The sequence below is a fragment of the Amblyraja radiata genome, chromosome 23, assembly GCF_010909765.2.
Source record: "Amblyraja radiata isolate CabotCenter1 chromosome 23, sAmbRad1.1.pri, whole genome shotgun sequence".
Lineage (NCBI taxonomy): Eukaryota > Metazoa > Chordata > Chondrichthyes > Rajiformes > Rajidae > Amblyraja > Amblyraja radiata.
The window spans coordinates 28,067,064-28,085,150 of record NC_045978.1 but is presented as its reverse complement, the minus strand read 5'-3'; the positions used below and the strand labels follow the sequence as shown (position 1 = coordinate 28,085,150).

General features: G+C 43.4%; 1 protein-coding gene across 6 annotated transcripts in view; it reads left to right on the top strand.

The window, feature by feature from the left end:
* Nucleotides 1–18,087, top strand: part of ncoa3 (nuclear receptor coactivator 3) — a 209,252-nt gene that overhangs the window by 23,590 nt on the left and 167,575 nt on the right. For 5 of the 6 annotated variants that reach the window (XM_033041878.1, XM_033041883.1, XM_033041875.1 and 2 more), the window contains exon 2: nt 11,765–11,857. The exons of the other annotated variant lie outside the window; for it this stretch is intronic. The gene's annotated coding sequence lies outside the window, so the exon portion shown is untranslated. The remainder of the gene's footprint in view (nt 1–11,764; nt 11,858–18,087) is intronic. 6 annotated transcript variants of the gene reach the window in all.

The window sequence follows — 18,087 nt, the reverse complement described above, 5'->3', positions numbered from 1 at the left end:
ACATAAAGAATTCAATCTTAAGTTTCATTTGAAGGTATTAAAAAATGAATTTTAAGGATACTCTGGAATTTTGTTTAAATAACAATTCATTTTAGATTATTCTAAAATATGGCAATAAAACCAAATAGTCTCTATATTCAGTGGAAGCAAGAGATGTGTATGTTTGGTGGGTATTTTATTATTAGGCAGAATCTCATTCTGAGATGTTGAAAATTTCAGCTAATCTTTGTAATGATTCTTCAGTGCTTTGTTTAATTAATGTAGTTATCTTTACAAAGCTCTGTCACATTGTTAATTAATGCATTTCAGTGGCCTGGATTGTCATTTCCGTTCAGTTAAGTATATTGTCACGTGTATCGAGGTGAAAAGCTTTTGGGTGTTAACCAGCCAGAGGAAAGATGATTATAGTTGAGCTATTCAGTGGACAGATACATGATGAGGGAGTGACGTTTAGTGCAAGGTAAAGCCAGGAAAGTCCGATGAAAGATAGTCCAAAGGTCCCCAATGAGATAGATAGTAGTTAAGGTCTGCTCTCTGGCCGTGGTAGGATGGTTCAGTTGCCTGAAAACAGCTGGGAAGAAACTGGCCTTGAATCTGGAGGCATGCGTTTTCACACTTCTATACCTTTTGTCTGATGGAAGAGGGGAGAAGAGGGAGTGGCCATGGTGTGACTCACCCTTGATTATGCTGCCCGCCCTGTGAAATATAAATTGAGTCAATGGAACGGCGGTTGGCATGTGTGATGGTCTGTGCTCCATCTGCAATTTCTTGTGGTCTTGATGGAGCTGTTCCTAAATCAAGCTGTGATGCATCCTGATAAAATGCTTTCTAAGGTGCATCTGTCGAATTTGGTGAGGTTTTCCCCCTATTCTGAACATAAGCAGAGCCCATAAAGAAATAATATAGATTATGTTTTGTGTTCGAATGCCTTTTGAACAGTGGGTTGTGATAAGCTTTCAATACAATACAATACAATACAATACAATACCTTTTATTTGTCATTTGAACCTCACATGAGGTTCAAACGAAATTTGGTTTCTGCAGCCATACAAAAAAAGAACCAAGACACACACCAACACAATTCAATTCACATAAACATCCATCACAGTGAGTCCTCCTCACTGTGATGGAAGGCAAAACTTAAACATATCTCTCCCCTGCACTCCCCTCTCCCCCCATGTCAGAGTCAAAGCCCCCGGCGGGCGATGTTAAATGTCCCGCAGCCATTAAAGCCACGCCGGGTGATGCAAGGCCACGCACCGGGTCTTGGTGTTGGAGCCCCGGCCTCGTCTATTGATTTAAAATTTCTCATTGCAACTATGCAGCGCTTTTTATAAAGTTATGCTGATCAAAATGGGTGAATGTGACAAGCAGAAGGATGCAACCAAAATCAAAGTGGTTATCGTCTGAAATTAAAGAAATAAGGCACAAATTGAACTTTTGAATATAGCTTGTATGGTTAGTTGAATTCAAATATTTTCAAAGCTTGGGTAATGTTTCCAAGGGAATAGTGTTTCTTGTTCATATTTTAAGTTTAGTACAGCTAGAGATATGAGACCATGCGTATGCTCACCAGCAGAGCACATTCAAAAGATGTTCTGGTGCTTTGAGTTTATACTGCCAATGCCTTGAGTCAAATGTTGCAACTTGCCAATTTTTTTTCCTAAGAGTTCTTCTGAAGCTTTCCGATACTTTTGTTCTGAAGAAGGATCCCAATCTGAAACATCGCCTGTCCATTTCCTCCACAGATGCTGCCTGACCCACAGAGTTTCTCAAGCACTTTGTGTTTAGCTCATGATTCCAACAGCTGCAATTCCCTGGGTCTCAGGGCATTTATAACAATGTGGGGGCACTTGAATCTGGGAATATCTTTTCATATGTTGCGGTGGGACCCTTAATATACAGATAATTCCAGTCTACCCTTTATTTTTCGTATGGGTGTGTGTTTTGAAAAGCTTTATAAAACAATTTTCAATTGAACTGAGTTTCAGAAAGAAATGTACAAATCCGGTGAAAGAGTGATTCATTTGCATTTCTTTTTGAGTTTTGACACTGGTCTTGACACTGTGTTTGCATGTATGTTTTTAATGTTTCTTAGTGTGTCTTGTGTGGGGGGGTAAGGGGGAAATCGTTTTGATCGCCTCCTCCACGGAGAGGCGACTTTTTCCATGTCGCCTCCCCCGTGGCCTAACATCGAGGATCGGCGCGGCCTTTCCCGGAAAACCGCCCGGGGCTTCAGCGGCGGGCACAGCGCGGACTCTCGCCGCGGAGCGCGCGAGCCCCCGCTGGCGGTCGCCGGAGGGGAGTCCTCCGTTTGCTGGCCCGCGGCAGCCTGAAGCCGCGGTCTGCAGAGCTCCAGCCGGCGCGGCGTCCACTGCCTGGGATCCCTCGTGGGGGACTCGGGAGGAGAAAAAGCTCCGATCGCGCGGCCAACTTTTACCGCAGGCGCAGCGGGGACTTACCAACAGGAGCGGGGTCCCTCGCCGGGGACCCCTGGAAAGGAGCTCTGACCGCCGGCCCTATGGTCTGCAGTGCTTCTGGCTGCGGAGCGGCGGGAACTTTAAATCTTCGACTGCCGGCCTGTTGCCTACACCAACTTGAAGCCGCGGTCTCAGGTGGGGAAGAGCCGATTCTGGACTTTTACCTGTCTGCACATCTGGACGTCCGCAGCGGGGGCTCTGGAGGGTTGAGGTCCCAACCACCGTGGAAAATGGAGGAGGATTTGCCAATTTTTACTCCCAATATGGGATTTTGCTCTTTCTGCATTGATTCTCTTGCAGCAGATCTGACGCTCTGTCGCATCGAGCCTTCATTATTAATGTATTTTGTTAATTGACTTTAATTGCCGATCAGTTAGAGTTAGATAGAGCTTTATGTGCAAGTGACGAATAAAACTGATATTGATATTGACAGGTTGGGTGAGCGGGCAGATGCATGGCCGATGCAGTTTAATGTGGATAAATGTGAGGTTATCCACTTTGGTGGCAAAAACAGGAAAGCTGATTATTATCTGGTGTCAAGTTAGGAAAAGGGGAAGTACAACGAGATCTTGGTGTCCTTGTACATCAGTCACTGAAAGTAAGCATGCAGATACAGCAGGCAGTGAAGAACACTAATGGCATGTTGGCCTTCATAACAAGAGGAGTTGAGTATAGGAGCAAAGAGGTCCTTCTGCAGTTGTTCAGGGCCCTGGTGAGACCACACCTGAAGTATTGTGTGCAGTTTTGGTCTCCAAATTTGAGGAAGGACATTAGTTGAGGGAGTGCAACATAGGTTCACGCGGTTAATTCCCGGGATAAGTTGAATGGAACGCCTGGGCTTGTATACACGGGAATTTAGAAGGATAAGAGGGGATCTTATTAAAACATATAATATTATTAAGGGATTAGACACGCTAGAGGCAGGAAACATGTTCCCAATGTTGGGGGAGTGCAGAACCAGGGGCCACAACTTAAGAATAAGGGGTAGGCCATTTAGAACAGAGATGAGGAAAAACGTTTTCACCCAGAGAGTTGTGAATCCGTGGAATTTTCTGCCTCACAAAGCAGTGGAGGCCAATTCTCTGGATGCTTTCAAGAGAGAGTTAGATAGAGCTCTTAAAGATAGCGGAATCAAGGGATATGGGGTGAAGGCTACTGATTGTGTATGATCAGCCATGATCGCAGTGTATGGCGGTGCTGGCTCGAAGGGTGGAATGGCCTACTCCTGCACCTATTGTCTCTTGTCTATTGTGTAATGCAAATTTGTTTTTACTGAAACACCCAATAACAATGTAGCTGTTTGAGGAACTATTGTACTTTGTGGGAATGGGAAATATAGGATTTTTTTTTTGTGACCAATGAAATTGTATTATTGGTGGCCTTCATTTGCCATTTCTAAGTTATCTAGTTCCAAAACAAGTTATAGTTCAGTTTGTACAATAGATACAATCTCTATTCCGTGACAGCATAATACGATGTAGGGAGAGGATGTATTGTTAGTTTGTAGCTTCTGACAAAATATTAAATAGTTTGTGTCCCAGAGGATGTTAGTTGTATGAATAAAGAGGGACATAATGTACACATGCCCTACACCACCTCCCTCAACAACAGTCCTTCCAATTGAAAGAGGTTTGCATTCACCCCCTCCAACCGTGTCTATTGTATTTTGACGCTCTTGATGTGGCATCCTCCACATCAGTGAGATCGTGAGACTAGGTGATCACTTTGCCGAACACCACTTTGTCAGTCAGCGCCAACTTGAGTACCTGGTTGCTTGTCATTTTAATTCCCATCCCCAACCAGTCTGTCCTGTACCACCTCTGTTGCCGGAGTGAGGCCACACACAAACTGGAAGAATAATGCCTCGTATTCTGTTTGGCAATCTTACAGCCCAACGGGATGAACATTGAATTCTCTAATTTCAGGTAACCACTCCTCTCATCTACCCAGGTTTTGATTTTTCCCATCCCCACACGCTCTCCTTTCTTTCCAGTGCTCCCTCCGCCCCGTCACCCAATTCCTTTCCCCTCCTCCACCTGTTTATCTCCTCAACCTACACCTTCCTAATCTTTCTGCCATTTGCACCCGTTTGACATCCACTTATCCCCTCCAGTCTTAGTTACCATCTTTATTTAAGGAAAATCACATTTCTCTTCCTGATTTGACTCGTCTGCCAATCAACCCCACTTCACTTAGGGGCGTTACGGTGGCACAGCGGTAGACTTGCTGCCTTACAACGCTTGCAGCGGGTTCGATCCCGACATGGGGTGCTGTCTGTAGGAGTTTGTACCTTCTCCCCGTGACCGTGTGGGTTTTCTCTGAGATCTTCGGTTTCCTCCCACACTCCAAAGACGTACAGGTTTGTAGTTAATTTGCTTGGTGTATGTGTAAATTGTCCGTAGTGTTAATGTGCGGGGATCACTGTTCGACGCTGACTCGGTGGGCCGAAAGACATGTTTCTGTGCTGTATCTCTAAACTAAACTTGGATCCACCTGTTAAGTGCTAGCTCTTGACAACCCCTATCCCTACGCCTCTTTCTACAGCTATTTCCCTCCACTCCATCAGCCTACAGAGAGGTCCTGACCTGAAACGTTGTCTAGTCATTTCCGTTAGCAGTTGCTGGGTGATCCCCTGAGTTCCCGCAACAGTTTTTAAAATGCTGGATACTGGCAGGTAGATGGGTCTTGAGTGATGAGCCAACGTCAGATTGTGGCACTGGGATAATCTAGCCTTTATAGTGAACTCTATTGATAATTAATGACATCCTCGGAATTCTCTGGACAGATGTCATCCTTGATGGGGAAAGGGACTGGATGTTTTGGTGCTGGAGTTATGTCCTTTTTTTTCTCTCATTGACTATGTAATCTTGCAAGGGTTGAGAGTGAAAAGAGAATTAAAGGTTTCAAAGGTATTTTATTGCCACGTGTACTAATTAAGTACAGTGATATGCAAATTACCATACAACCTTACTAAAAAAAAATGCAACAAGCCACACAACTTCATAATAGTTAACAAAAACATCCACCACAGCATATTTCTCACTGATGGAAGGCAATAAAGTCAAAACTTCTTCCTCGTTATTCTCCCGCGGTCGGGGCAGTCGATCGATCCGTCGGGGCGATCGAATCTCCTGCAGCCGCCGGTCGAAGCCCCCGCGTTTTATGAGTATAAGATTCAAAGTGGGGCAGTTATAGGGAAATTTATCATTCTTTCTCAGACTTGCAGGTATTTTGTTGAGCTCCTTTTTGGTGTAGCTTAGAGATTCAGCGTGGAAACAAGCTCTTCGGCCCACTATCCCGACCAGAGATCTCCGTACATTAGCACTTTCCTACACACCAGAGACAATTTACAATCTTTACCAAAGCCAATTAACGTACAAACTTGAACTTTGGAGTGTGGGAGGAAACTGGAGCTCCCGGGTAAAACCTACACAGTCAAGGAGAGAACATACAAACTTCGTACAGGCAGCACCCGTAGTCGGGATCGAACCCGGGTCTCTGGCGCTTTAAGGCAGCAACTCTACTGCTGTACCACCATGCCGACTCTCCACTGTGCCACCATGCTGCCCTTGTTGAATTATTTGTAACTTTAAATTATTAATACGTTTATTGTTCTTTATTAAAACAACCATTATAACAATATTAAGAAAAAACACAGCTTTAGTACCTGAATTGGTGCTGTTTTTCCCCCACCTCTGGACGAACAAGCAGTAAGGAGAAGTTTTGGAGACACCACTAAAGCCGTCCTACTCATTTTCAGCATTCTACCCTTTGCTCGTGCCGTCGATCTTAATCTCCAGCTTTTCTTCTGCTCCATGTACTCCATGCTGAGCTAACTAGAGTTGAATTCTGAACTAGTGTTGGGGTGAGAAGTTGTGGCTTTGTGTCTGCAAACAGCATTTGGCACTTCTGGTTATGTCCCAAACTAAGCTCCAGTTATGGATCTTGGAGACTGACCACAGGCAGAGTCAAAAACAATTAACTGCTATATTGTCAGCTCAGGAATTCTACCTACTTTTGGTTGCACCCTAACATTGTGTGTTGTCATGTTTTGCAGTCTCCAGAGAAGAAATATTAGTCTTCCCTGTAGGGAACTTTAAACTGTAGTTGAAGGTGTTATGGTGTTTTTAGGTAAAGTGCTATGGGTACAGGGGTTAGGCCACTAATCGGGGAATTTCAGCTTCATAGCACTGTGTAATATGATAAGCAAAGTAGTGAAAATTAAGAGGTAAGCATACTGAAAGTATTGCCTTCCTCTAAACTGTAAGCTACTGATGGTATTACATTGACAATCTGCAGAAGCGTGGAGATTGCACTCAATGCCACTCTTGCGTGCCTGTCGTTTTTAAGTTGCTAGTTAAGACTTGGATGTATCTAACTTGCTTGAGCTTTTTGAAGGGCTGAATTATCTTTTCTGTCCCCTTTCTACCAGTTTTGTTGTTCAGTGAATCATAATAATACAGCAAGGAAGTTCAAGCCATGGTGTTTGTCAACTTTCCCATTCTTTGGAACCTTTTGGTTGCTACTTGGCACAGAGGATCTTTTGACCTGTGCAAAGCCGCTTCATAAAATTCAATGGAAAGTAACTATTTGATCTAGTTTTGTGTCATTTTACATCATCTTTCTGCTATAATATTGATGTTTTGATCAGGGTATTTGCATTTTTATTACATGTTTAGAGACCAGAGGATTTTTCTCTGGCATAGCTCCCCATTTGAACGCTGGAGGGTTTCTTTCCTCATCTGACTAATAACTTCTATTTCCTGGGTTTTTAAGATTTTATTTTTTTCCTTTAATTCCCAGGATTTTACATTTAAAAATCAATTGGCATTAAGAGCTGCAGGGTCTGAATGTATATGCAAACAATGGTGAGACTGTTGTGGAATGTCACAGTTAATTTTGGACACAGTGGTGGGTTTGTTGCTTCATCGTACGCACCAGGAAGGTTAACCAGTTCATTATCTCATTTTGTTTTGGATACTCGCCCTTTGTGATGAGGGTAGCTTCCTTCATGTGTGGGCCATCCCTATGTTACTTGTTGTCAGTATTTTAACAAAATGAGCCACCCATGTGTGGGGTCAGACATTTTTTTTTCGTCAAAGATCAGTAAGGCCCAGTTACTGGTTACAAGTCGAGAGATAAATGGGTAAATTAATCACTTCTTGATTTGCGAAAGCCTTTCCACTTTGTGTAAGGCATGAACCAGAAGTGATAGAATATGCTTGTTTGCCTGTGTGCATTTCCAACAATACAATTTCCAACTCCAATGTCCATGATAAAGAAGTGTTAAAGATTTATATTTGCCATGTGTACTGCCCATAAATCAATTAATGACAATAGAAGACTTGAGGCACTTTAAAAAACAAGAAGGAAGTCTTAAATGAATATCAGTCTGGTGGAGTGCAAGCATATGAAGATGTACCAAATTTAGACAAATGAAAAATTGATAAAGAGATCCCAGATAGGCAAGTAACGATTAAAATTGTTACATTTGGTTTGGATGGATGCATCTGATGTTGCCGAGAGAAGAGACAGAATTGCAATATGGCTGAGAAATAGGCTAAATAACAAGAAACAGTACTTGTTGTGGAAAGTGGAGGTAAGTATATGGGGACCATATACAGTGCCCTCCATAATGTTTGGGACAAAGACCCAGAGTTTATTTATTTGCCTCTGTACTCCTCAATTTGAGATTTGTAATAGAAAAAAACACATGTGGTTAAAGTGCACATTGTCAGATTTTAATAAAGGCCGTTTTTATACATTTTGGTTTCACCCTATAGAAATTACAGCTGTGTTTATACATAGTCCCCCCCGTTTCAGGGTACCATCATGCTTGGGACACAGCAATGTCATGCAAATGAAAGTTGTCATGTTTAGTACTTTGTTGCATATCTTTTGTATGCAATGACTGCTTGATGTCTGCAATTCATGGACATCACCAGTTGCTGGGTGTCTTATCTGGTGATGCTCTCCCAGGCCCGTATTGCAGCCATCTTTAGCTTCTGCTTGTTTTGGGGGCAAGTCCCCATCAACTTTCTCATCAGCATATAAAAGGCATGCTCATTTGGGTTCAGATCAGGTGATTGACTTGGCCACTCAAGCATTGACCATTTTTTAGCTTTGAAAAGCTCCTTTGTTGCTTAAGCAGTATGTTTGGGATCATTGTCGTGCTACAGAATGAACTGCTGGCCAATGAGTTTTGAGGCATTTGTTTGAACTTGAACAGATAGGATGTGTCTATATGCTACTACCATCAGCAGTTGTATCATCAATGAAGATAAATGAGCCAATACCTTCAGCAGCCATACATGCCCAGGCCATTACACCCCCACCACCGTGTTTCACAGATGAGGTGGTATGCTTTGGATCTTGGGCAGTTCCTTCCCTCCTCCATACTTTGCTCTTGTCATCATTCTGATATGTTAATCTTCGTCTCATCTGTCCACAAGACCTTTTTTCCAGAACTGTGGGTGCTTTTTTAAGTACTTGGCAAACTGCAACCTGGCCATCCTATTTTTGCAGCGAACCTGCGGTTTGCATCTTGCAGTGTAGCCTCTGTATTTCTGTTCATTAAGTCTTCTGCGGACAGTGGTCATTGACAAATCCACACCTGACTCCTGAAGAGTGTTTCTGATCTGTCGGATGGGTGTTTGGGGATTTTTCTTTATAATAGAGAGAATTATTCTGTCATCAGCTGTGGAGGTCTTCCTTGGCCTGCCAGTCCCTTTGCGATTAGTAAGCTCACCAGTGCTCTCGTTCTTCTTAATGATCCAAACAGTTGATTTTGGCAAGCCTAAGGATTGGCTGATGTTTTATTCTTGTTTCTCAGTCTCATAATGGCTTCTTTGACTTTCATTGGCACAACTTTGGTCCTCATGTTGATAAACAGCAATAAAAGTTTCCCAAGGTGATGGAAAGACTGGAAGAAAGACTAGGTGCTGAAAGCTCTCTTATACCTGCATTAAGGAGGCAATTGAACACACTTGAGCAATTACAAACCGTGTGCGGACGTAGCGTCGAAGGACGAGAAGCCGAAGCAAAGAAGTAGAAGCCAAATAACCTAACGGAAATGAAGCCGAAAAGCCAAATAACCACAAGGGCAGGACGTCTAAAAGCCAACTCACCAAAAGGCTGCTAGACCGAAAAGCTAACTAACCGAAAGGCCGCGTCACCTGGAAGCCAACTCACTGAAAGGCCGCTGTGCCAAAAAGCCAAATAACCGACATCACGTCGCCGGGGGGCGGGACTTGTCAGCAATTGGTGCGCTTTCGACCCACAGCCTGTCACAGTGCGGCCGCACGGGGGAGACGAGGCGGAGGGCGGTCGTGGCCGTGGGAGAGTGGGGGCTGTCCCAGGGGATGCGCTCCTTCGGCCACTTACAACTTGGTACTCGGGTTCAGAGTGCCCAGTCACCCTCCAACCCAGGACGGTCTTGCATGGGAAAATGACCCCCACCCTCCCGTCTCCCCCGGCCAGTGATGTGATGGACGCGGGAGTCTGGAGTCTGGAGCAATCGCTGACAAGTCCCGCCCCCCGGCGACTTCATGTCTGTTATTTGGCATTTTGGCACAGCGGCGTTTCGGTTAGTTGCTGTTTCGGAATAGCGGCCTTTCGGTGAGTTAGTTTTTAGGTGTCCCACCTTTTTGGTTAGTTGGCTTTTAGTCATCCCCCCCCCCCCCCTTTCGGTTAGTTGGCTTTTAGGCGTCCTGCCCTTTCGGTTATTTGGCTTTTCGGCTTAGTACGCTTTCGGTTATTTGGATTTTCAGCTGTTTCCGTTCTGTTATTTGGCTTCCACTTCTTTGCTTCTACTTGTCATCCTTCGTCGCCACGTCCGGGTACCATTACAAACACCTGTGAAGCCATGTGTCCCAAACATTATGGTGCCCTGAAATAGGGGAACTATGTATATACACAGCTGTCATTTCTACACGGTGAAACCAAAATGTGTAAAAATACCCTTTAATAAGATCTGACAATGTGCACTTTAACCACATGTGATTTTTTTTTTTTCTATTACAAATCTCAAATTGTGGAGTACAGAGACAAATAATTAAATGATGGGTCTTTGTCCCAAACATTATGGAGGGCACTGTACTTCCACTGGTAGATACGAGGACCATTTTTAGATTATTAATTCAGATTTGCATATGAAGTATAATTTCCAAATTTGCTGGTGTGAACACTGGAAGGTAGACACAAAATGCTGGAATAACTCAGCGGGAAGGTAGTATTAATCTTCAAGGAGACATTGACAGGTTGGTGGAATAGGGAGGTAGGTGGATGAAGTTTAATGTTAAGATATAATCGTTTGCATTTTGCTATAAAGAATGAAAAGTGGCAATATCAATTGTTGAAAGTGGCTTTAAAAAAAAGCATACTGGATCTTGTGCTTTCAAAAGAGATATAGTAGAGCAGTAGACCAAAGAAGTCATGAAGCTTTATAAAACACTTGTTCTGCTGTTGGAGTATTGTGTCCAGTTCTGGGTGCTATTAAAGGAACAAGGTGCATATATTTGAATCCAGATTGACCAAGCGACTTGTGGTTGAGATACTTCAGTTATCTGGAAAATTTTAGAATCTGCGATGGTTGTTTTGGAATAGAAGATGTTGCCATGGAATGTGAGATGTCAAAATCACGAAGTGCGTGAATGGGGTAGATTACGCAATACTGTTCCTGTTGGTGGAGGTATCAAGAACCAAATGACGTAGAATTAAGGTGAAAAGAAGCCTTGTGTGATGACATTTACACAGCAAATGTTTAGGGTCTGAAATGCAGTGTCAGCAGTTATAATGGGCAGAGAGCTGGATAAGTAACAGTAACCTTAGAATTTCTGGGGTAATAGATACTGGAAAGAGTAGACCATTATCCAGGGCTTCAGACAATTGTGCAGCACTGGCTTGAGGTAGGGTAGTTTTGCCCTGTTTCCAATTTGGTGGAGAAGAAAAAATGTTATTTAAAGCAATATTTACTATCTTGAGGCTCTGATATCTAATTCTATCAATTCTGAATATAATTCTGAGTCAAGGCTTTGGTTTGTAAGTGTGCTTTTAAAGCAGATGCAATGTACCTCTGTAGTCAATAGCAAAGTGTAGCTGTTAGACTTCATAGCCATGTTGGATGCCAGAAATACGATTGATTTCAAAAACCCATCCATTTATGAAGAGTTCTTAAAAATTTGAGTTCAGAATTTGCACACACCAGAAATTTCAGACCTTATTTATAAAATTCAATAACATAAACATTCTGACCTATCGTTAATTGAGTTTTTATTTGATTACAGGATGTGTATATCACCGGCAAAGCTGGCATTATTGAAAACCCCTAATTGCTCCCCAACTGAGAAGACAATTAAGTTGCACGTAGACCAGATCAGGTAAGGATGGTGGATTCCACGTCTCTCTTTCTTTGCAGCACACTACAAAGATGAATCGGGACTATTGTGATAAAGAGGACCTGCTGATTAAAAAGTTGATTATCTCAAACTGTGAAGCTTTTTTGGATTGGAGACCCTACCATTGTAGGATTGGACACCCGACACCCTAGCTGTTTATGGTGGGGGGCTAATATATAGATCTGTGGGGATCTGAGGAATGAAAGATACTCATGATGTGAGCTGGTTCTTCCCTGCTGTTAGGATAAAGTACAAGAGAAATACTCGGAAAGACCCACCTCATTACATGAAAGGTGAACTGAACAAAGGCAGAAGGGAAATGAGCAGTTGCAGTAAGCTTTGAAGACCACAGCCATGTCTGTCCTTTACATGAGGCATGTCTAATTGGCCAGTCTTGCTTTCACTGACGAGACTTAATTACAAATCCACAATTTCCTTGTTCACATCAGAGGGTCTCATTGGCTGAAGAAGGGTCGGACATGAAACGTCACCCATCCTTTTTCTCTGGAGATGCTGCCTGACCCGCTGAGTTACTTCAGCACTTTGTATCTACCTTTGGTATAAACCAGCATCTGCAGTTCTTTGTTCTATGTTTCCTCATTGTACTTATTACAATCTTCAAAAATGTAGATGACTGATTCTGGTAACTACAAGGATATCTCTTGTATGTTATGTGGAAAGTCACAGTGTTCATCCAGTAGCCGGAGAGCTGCTGCCTGCATCATGTTTTAGATTCTGTCCATCAAAAAGCATGGTGTTCACTACAATGACCGCAAGAGAAATCCAGGGAGAAGCACTGTCCATAGCTTGAGGGCGGCACAGCAGTGGAGCTAGTAGAGTTGCTGTCTCACAGCATCATAAACCTGGGTTTGATCCCGACCTCAGGTGCTGTCTGTGTAGAGTTGACACGTTCTCCATGTGACTGCATGGGGTGTGACACCTTAAAGATGTGCGGGTTTGTAGGTTAATTGGCTTCTGCAAATTGGCCCTAACTAATGTGCAAGGAGTGGATGAGAAAGAGGGATAAGATAGAACTAGTTATCGATGGCCAGCATGGACTTGGTGGACCGACAGGCCTGTTTCCATGCTGTACCTCTAAACTGAAGTAAAGCTTGTCTTTGAAGTCACCACTGATTTTGAGTTGTTAACTGGGTGGGACTATAAAGCGCCTTCTTTGATTGGAGTTTCCACACCTTCTGTGCTGGCTTCATGAAGACATGCAAGTCACAATCCTAACTCTGGGTTCACGATTGTGGAGCAATCTCAAGCAAGGCTGTGTCATTGCCCCAAAACTCTTTCACAATTCCACACAATGGCTCCAACAAGATTTCCACCGGTGTAGAACCATGTGCATGTTCTAAGACTGACTGATTTAACAACGTTCGCTAAAGCTCACAAAAGAACAGACTTTACACTGAATATTTGCAGGTCGCAGGTTCCTGTTTTTCACACAGAGAGTGGTGAATCTCTGGAACTCCCTGCCACAGAGGGTAGTCGAGGCCAGTTCATTGGCTATATTTAAGAGGGAGTTAGATGTGGCCCTTGTGGCTAAGGGGATCAGAGGGTATGGAGAGAAGGCAGGTACGGGATACTGAGTTGGATGATCAGCCATGATCATATTGAATGGCGGTGCAGGCTCGAAGGTCCGAATGGCCTACTCCTGCACCTAATTTCTATGTTTCTATGTTCTTCAGTCACCGGCCCCTTTAGTACAAAACCAACATCTGACAACAAAGTTTCACGGGGAAACTCTAGGAAAACATGGACTACTTCCCATCTCCTGGAGACCATCTCACAGCAAAGGCAGACATCATTGATGAAATTCAGCATGGCCTTCCAGTCAGTTTAGCAAGGAAATATGAAAATCAATACCCACAACCCAGCACAACACCCTTGAGCAATAGGAGGTAGCGATTTTGCACTCAAATGTGTCCTGGAGCGGTTTACCTACGGTAAGTAGAAAATGCGCTGGAGGGATATCACCAATACCAATTTTGCCAAAACCCTCAAATCCATTGAGATAACAAACCAACTAATCTCAGTTTTTCATTGCACCAACACTGAAGCCCTTGAATTTGTTGGGTAGGTGCTCATTCGTATGCCAGATACCGCGTTCGTTTGTTCGCTCGTGTGTCAGACGATGTAGCTCGCTGTTGGCTTCTGTCGTTGTCCAACCTGTTGACAGAGTTGTGGCCCAATGCGTCACAGAGTGGGCATCACGTCATCGCATCCAGAGATCGCCACAAGGAGGCTTCTGTCATGATCCCCCATGCCAAATTGTAGTAATGGACTCCATTCTGAACTTCATGGTGGGAGGAAATTATCAGATGGATGGAAAGAAAAGTGAGTATTTCCTGAAGGCATCTTTGAGTGGCAGGGATTGTTCGCTCACTCCTATAAATCTAGGGACCATGGCTGCTTAAAATGAAACGACAAAATGAAACGAGGCCACAAAGAACCTCAAGAGCATACGGAACTACAGGAAAATCAGGGGAAGGAACATAGCACTGCACAAACTACTGAGTCGTCGGGTATCTTTTGCCCCATCTAGTCTACAGGTCAATACTGTTTTAACAAAAGGACTTGAAGGAATGCTGTGTACTTTGTTACACAGAGGCATGCTTATTCTGAGTTATCCACAAAGGTATCATGGACTGGACGGCATTATCAGGTAAATAGAGAGGCGGTGGCATCTGTTCCATGATAAAATCTTCGTGGTGCTCTGACAAATAAGTCTTGTCCTGCTCCTTCTCCTCACACCTGAAACATACTCATGGAGACATACAGCATGGAAACAGGCCCTTCAGCCCAACTTGCCCATGCTGACCAAGATGCCCCATCCACACTAGTCCCACCTGCCCAAGTTTGGCCCGCATCTCTAAACCTTTCCTATCCATGTACCTGTCCAAATGTATTTTAAACATTGTTATAGTAAGTACCTGTCTCAACTACAATCTCTGACAGCTCATTCCATATACCCATCACCCCCTTTGTACTCCTTGGGTTCCTATTATATATTACTTCCCTTAGCTGAAATCTATGTCCTCAGGTTCTTGATTCCTCCACACTGGTAAAAGATTCTGTGCATTGCCGTGAAAAAATCTAGACATCTAACGGTGAAGTGCCAACCCTTCTACTCCCAAGGGATTTAGCCTCCGTCATTACGACTGCAATCTACATCCCACCCCGGACAAATGTTCAGATAGCGCTTGAGGAGTTAAACTCCATGGTCAAGAAACACCAGAACGCTTACCCTGACACGTTCACCATCGTAGTCGGGTACTTCAACGTGGCTAGTTTGAAAGAGGTAATTTCCAAACTACCACTTGTATGATTCCTGCAGTTATCTCGACGACTACTCCACCACCATCAAAGATCGTTATATATTTTGCCCTAATTTTGGAAAAACTGATCGGCTGGCTATGATCCTCCTTTCTGTGTATAGGCAATGACTGAAGAGAACAGTTCCAGTAGTGAGGAACTGACCTAGTTTGATAAGCCAGAGGAGCAAATCTTTGACTGCTTGGCATTGGTGGACTGGGTGATGTTCAAGGATTTGGCAACTGACCTGAAAGCATGTACCACATTATTACGTCTTCATAAAGAAATGTGCGGAGGAGTGTGTTCCCTAAACAGAGGCCTTGGATCAGTCACGAGATTCCCAATCTACTGAGGAATAGGTCAAGTCTAATGCAGGGTTATCTAAGTTGACTAGGCACAACCTCTAAGGCTACCGAGGAAACAAACTTTTGGCCTGAACTGGAGGATCATTCAGACTTTGCCAGCTGTTACAGAGCTTGTTTGCCAATTCTTCCTTTAAAGCAAAACCAAGTGACAGCTCTTGGATGAGCTCAATGCATTCATGCTCACTTTGAAAGGGAGAACATCGGTTGTACCTTTTTGGGAGTTGGGGGAGGGGGGGGGGGGGGGACAGCCCCTGATGACAAGGTCATCCCAGTCGCTAAGGCCGATGTCAGAATACCCTTAAAACTTGCGCGGACCCAATGACTAGAGTTTTTGCAGACATCTTCAACCTCTCACTACTAAAGTCTAAGGTCCCAATCTGCTTTAAAAGGAAATCAATAATACCAGTGCCAAAGAAGAGCAAGGTGCTATGCCTCAATGAATACCGATTGGTAGCACTCACTTCTGTGGTGAAGTGCTTTGGGAGGTTGGTTATAGTTCACATCAGCTCCTGTGTTAGTAAGGACCTAGATCCACTACAATTCACCTACCGCCGCAACAGATCAAATGGAGATGTGATCTTGCTGGCTCCCCACTCTGCACAAGACCACTTGGACCATATTGGCACTTACGTCAGACAGTTGGTCATTGATTACAGCTTGGGTGTTCAACACCATCATCCCTTCTCAGCTTATCATCAAACTCTTGGAGCTGGATCTCTGCTCATCCCTATGCCATAGAATCCTTAACTTCCTTGTTGGTAGACCACAATCTGTAGGAATTGGCAATGCTATCTCCTTGATAACCATCAATACTAGAGCATCTCAAGGTTATGTGCTCAGCCCCTTCTTTAATGTCTTTATACCCATGACTGTGTACTCGGACACAACTACAGTGCCTTTTAAATTTGCATATGATACCACCTTTGCTGGATGAATATTGGGTAATGATGACTGAGTACAGGAGCGCGATTGATAATCTGGTTCCAGAACAGCAATCTTGCTCAATGTTAGCAAAACCAATTGTTGACTTCAGGAAGAGAACCCATGAACCTGCCTTCTTCAATGGGATAGCAATGGAGAGAGTAATAACTTCCAGGTACAGGGCATGCTTATCTCTGAAGATCCGTCTGGACCAGTACATCAATGCAGTCAGAAAGAAAGCTAATAATGCCTCTACTTCCTTTGAGGATTGAGAAGATTTGTTGAACACTCTATTGCACTTCAATAAGGTACATTAGAGGGCAAACTGAAGGGTTGCATCATGGTTTGGTAACGACTCCCCTGGAATGGGGGTTGCAAAATGTGCTAGATATTGCAGTCAGTCATGGGTAGTGAATTCCTCACCATTGGAGGAACCTACAGGAAGCACTGCTTCAAAAAGACAGCAAAGATCCACATGCTCTCAATTCACTGCCACCATGGGGAATAAAGTACAGGAGCCTGCAAATGGTGACCACCAGGTTCCAGTACAGCTCCTTCCCAGTGGCCATCTCGCTCTTGAACACTAAGCTGCAACCTGAACTCCATACAACTATGATCTACTATGGACTACGTTTTGGTTGTACTCTGTACATAGGTTTTGCACTATTATGGTCTGGTTACCCAGCACTACTAATTATTAATGTATTTTACTATTGATTATTGTATCTTTATTTGTTGTGTTATTGCATTAATGTAGCTTGTTGGAAGAGGATGAGAAAATGGGATAACAGAACTAGTGTCAATGGGTGGTCGAAGGTTGGAATGGGCCACAGGACCTGTTTCCATGCTGTATCTCTGAAAACAGAAACCCAGAGAAGGAATAGTGCCTATTTCACCTATCAGTAATGTAATCGTTTTTTTTTAGTTCAACTGCACTTTCTTGAACGACCCTTGATTCTCCTTTGATTCTCTTAAAGTACAAAAATCATTTGATATCTGTCCTGATGCACTGGTAACAGCCTCCACTGCCCTTGTGGGTAATTTTCAAAGGCACCACCCTCTGGTTATCACAGCTGAACCAAGCCTTGTCGACCATTGTGCAGATGTTCATTGCCTTATGATATCACATCTTGAACATTGATATTATTAAACAAGAATGAAAGGAGAGTTTTCAAATAAAGTGTGTGTTACAGGTATGATGATAATGGCATAATAAAATGGAGACCATTGTGTTAATAAATATAACTGAAACTTGCCCTCCCCACAGATGGTTCTTGTTCCATCTCATAGAATTGAGACTTTCAAGATCATCTGCATTGTCATTCATACAATTTCCCTGCACACCTATTGTAATATTTTAGCTACTTAATTGCCTTTTCCAACTAGCATTAAATTCATCCTTCTACTTTACAGTTTCCTTCACCTTAATTTTAAATTATGCATTCATAGAATCATCATCTGCTTTTGGCTATCTAACAGCGCTACCTTACCCCATGTTTGACCCCGAAGACCATCTTGAGCAGCAGACGTGGTATTTTGTTTTCTAAAATCAATTCAAAGCAATTTCTTTGGGAGTGGAGTGCAGTTTGAATATGGCATTATATT